Below are 3,942 nucleotides of genomic sequence, written 5' to 3' on the forward strand. Positions count from 1 at the left end.
TTTCATTTATCATTTACTGAGATTCTTTTATATATCAGGCAATGTGCTTGGCAACAGTAAACAAGAGAGATAAGGACCTTGACCTCATAGAGTTTGCCTTCTCTTTGGGAGAGTTGGAGATTAAGGATTCAAGATAAGGATAGAGTCTGACAGGACTGAACAAAAACAACAACAAGATAAGGATAGATTGTGAAAGTTTATATCCAGTAAATGATGTAAACCATACTTCCCTGATGGCTCAGAGGTTAAAGCGTCCGCCTGGAATGCGGGAGGCCCAGGTTTGATCCCTGGGTCAGGAAGATCCCCTGGAGAAGGCAATGGCAACCCATTCCAGTACTCTTGCCTGGAGAATCCCATGGAGGGAGGAGCCTGGTAGACTACAGTCCATGGAGTCGCAAAGAGTCAGACAGGACTGAGCGACTTCACTCACTCATTCACTCACTCAAAGGATGTAAACAGGGGCTTGTGATTAAAAGAGGACCTAGGTGGAGCAAAGGCTCCAAAGCCAAAGCTGTGGTTTTTCCAGTCGTCATGTATGGATGTGAGAGTTGGACCATAAAGAAGTTTGAGCACTGAAGAATTGACGCTTTTGAACTGGGGTGTTGAAGAGTCTTGAGTTCCTTGGACTGCAAAGAGATCAAGCCAGGCAACCCTAAAGGAGATCAATCTTGAATATTCATTGGAAGGACTGATGATGAAGCTGAAGCTCCAATACTTTGGGCACCTGATAGAAAGAACAGAATAATTAGAAAAGGCTCTGATGCTGGGAAAGATTGAAGACAGGAGGAGAAGGGGATGACAGAGGACAAGATAGTTGGATGGCCTCACCGACTTAATGGACATGAGTTTGAGCAAGCTCTGGGAGATGGTGAAGGACAGGGAAGCCTGGCGTGCTGCAGTCCATGGGGGTCTCAGAGTCGGACATGCCTGAGCAACTGAACAATGAGTGAAAACAGGTGGGGCAAAGCAGGGATGAGTGGTGGGGATGAACAGTACTACTTCAGATAAAGTGATTTGGAGAGTTGAGAATGAGTGAGGTGGCAATGGTATGAAGTTTTGGTGATCATGTTGTTTAGTCACTAAGTTCTGTCTGACTCTTGTGTGACCCCATGGACTGTATCCTGCCAAGATCCTCTGTCCATGGAATTCTCCAGGCAAGAACACTGGAGTGGTTTGCCATTTCCTTCTCCAGGGGACCGTCTCAACCCAGTGATCAAATCCACATTTCCTGCTTGGTAGGCAGATTCTTTTCCAAGGAGCCACCTGGGAAGCCTCTGATGATCATAGCAATTGCTTAATTGTAACCTGCAACTTACTGATAGCCCAGATAAAGCACATTGACCTTTTATTTATCCTCCTCTTAGTTCTGGGCAATGTGCAAGTTCACCCAGCCAAGGAAGCCCTAGGATTTCAATTTTATTCCTTTATTGACTCTGTGTTTTGAAGTTTGACAGGAGATTAGATGAAGATGGCAACTTGTGTTCACTTTGCTTACTGCTGTATGTCCAGTGTCTAAAACAGTTCTGAAATGAAGGTTTTAATGAATGACTTGCTGGGAAATAGGGAAACTAAGGAATGAATTTGAATATTACCAGTCTAGTTAGCAATATATACAGTAGTGTGTGTTCAATAGTTTTTCCCTGAGCAAATTTGTTGAATTATCTTGGATATGCAGTTTAGATTAGCATTATTTAAAAAAAACTTTTTTTAAGCTAAAAATTTGGCTTATATTTATTTCAGTTCATATATATATAGATATACCAAGACCGAAGAAAAATTAATGTGTAATCATATTTTAAAATCCCACACACCGAATATAGTGCCTGTACTTAACTAAGGAGCTTTTGAATAAGTAAATGAATGTACATGTACATTTTTAGTTCTTCTTCTTCTATTTTACTGTCAGCTTGGGAAAGTTTATAGTATGGATTTCTCCTCTACTGAAATATATAGAAAACTTGAGATGGTTTAAGACCAACTATACAAAACTTTTTCAACCTTAGAATTAATGACATTTTTCTATTTCAAAGTGATTTCCCTGTAAAACTATAACTTTTGAATGTAGCTTTCATAAATTTTTGCAAAATTATATGAAATGAAAAACTAATTATCACAAATGTCATCCACAGAAAAGCTGTTACAGAGCATATGAGCATTTAATTAGTTTTTAGACCTATTTCTTGAAATATATATTTTTTTATTGATTAATCAGTTAAAAATGGTAAATGTTTCTTAAACCTTCACACAATCAAATTCTGGTGGGTTCTACTTTTTCAGTTTGAGTCAGAAACAGATGTCTATTATAAATATATAAGAAAATGATTTCCAGCTCTAACAAACAAATCAGATTTTCTTTTGACAAATGGGTTTAGATTTTCTCTTCAGAATCTGAAATTTTTCAAGTTGTAAATTGTAACAATATGAGTCAGCCTGTCCCTTATTCTCTGGAGTTAACGATGCTAATTGGAATAATGATGTCTGGAATCTAATCACAAATAAGTTCAGGACTAAACATGTATCTCCACAGCCACTGAGGGAGAGGAGATGAGACGTACAAATAACAGCTTCTGTCTAAGTGAGAACCTGACTTTCCTGATTGTTCAAACAGGGTGAGCACTTTGATATACTGCGCTTCTAATGAGAGCACAGTTGTATATTAACAGCTTAACGAGTTTCAAACTCTGCCTAAAATGTCAGACTCCTGGGAACTTTTTCTAGTAATAATTGAGACAATTTCCATTCAGTCATTCACCTCTCTTTAGTGTCTGGACTGGTAAAGAACCTGTTTGCTAGTGCAGGAGACATAATTATTAGGTAAAATATTATTGGACTTCCGATGAGAAAACTGAGTCATAAACTGGTCATGTCATTTTAACTGCAGTTAAACCATCAGACAAACTGCAGAACAGAGTGAGGACTCAGTTCTCCAGCAGTTACAATTTTGTATAATTGTCTCATTTTGCTGGAAGTTATTTATTTTTGCATTAATTTTTGAGTTAGCAATTAGACATGGTACTAGAGCAAAGGGTATAAAAAAGTTTATAGTTAAAAATGCGCTCCTTCCACATGCACCCATATTTTTCCTCAGAGGTTACCAGTTTTACCAATATTTTTAAAATTATTTTGGAGATATTATAGAAATAAGAAACAGAAATGTATATGCATATGTGTATAATACATGTGTGTGTGCATATATATGTATGCATATTTGTATTCATGCATATATGCAGATGTGACTGTGTATTTTTCTCGACACAGTAGTGGCTAACTATACATACTGTTTTACACATTGGTATTATCTCTTGAAAATGTTTTCTGAAGCTCATTCAGTATCAAGATGTGCTTCAGATATCAAAATCTGAAGCCATTCTGATAATAGTATTTCTTTGGAGATTTTTTTTTTCTTGCTCTCTGAAAATTTGTTTTGACTTTCCAGTAATCTCAAAGTCATAGTTATTAGTGTCTTGGAAGGGTCTAATTTTAAATATTATTCTGCACATGATATTTTGCTTTTGCCATTCCTAATGGTTCAGTTCAGTTCAGTCGCTCAGTCATGTCCAACTCTTTGCGACCCCATGAACCGCAGCACACCAGGCCTCCCTGTCCATCACCAACTCCCAGAGTCCACCCAAACCCATGTCCATCAAGTTGGTGATGCCATCCAACCATTTCATCCTCTGTCGTCCCCTTCTCCTCCTGCCCCCAATCTTTCCCAGCATCAGGGTCTTTTCCAATGAGTCAGCTCTTTGCATCATGTGGCCAAAGTATTGGAGTTTCAGCTTCAACATCAGTCCTTCCAATGAACACCCAGGACTGATCTCCTTTAGGATGGACTGGCTGGATCTCCTTGCAGTCCAAGGGACTCTCAAGAGCCTTCTCCAACACCACAGTTCTAATGCCTAGAAGAGTTTATAACAGTGGTCCCCAACCTTTTTGGCACAG

The 3,942-nt window shown here is 38.6% G+C and overlaps 1 non-coding gene across 1 annotated transcript; it reads left to right on the forward strand.

Moving 5' to 3' along the window:
- The first annotated feature begins 227 nt into the window (after window positions 1–227).
- TRNAS-GGA (transfer RNA serine (anticodon GGA)) lies at window positions 228–300 on the forward strand. The gene has a single exon. It is a non-coding gene; the product is annotated as a tRNA-Ser (tRNA).
- Window positions 301–3,942: the final 3,642 nt, after the last annotated feature.

This window comes from Moschus berezovskii, chromosome 8, assembly GCF_049115385.1.
Source record: "Moschus berezovskii isolate FMDL1 chromosome 8, NW_MosBer_1.0, whole genome shotgun sequence".
Lineage (NCBI taxonomy): Eukaryota > Metazoa > Chordata > Mammalia > Artiodactyla > Moschidae > Moschus > Moschus berezovskii.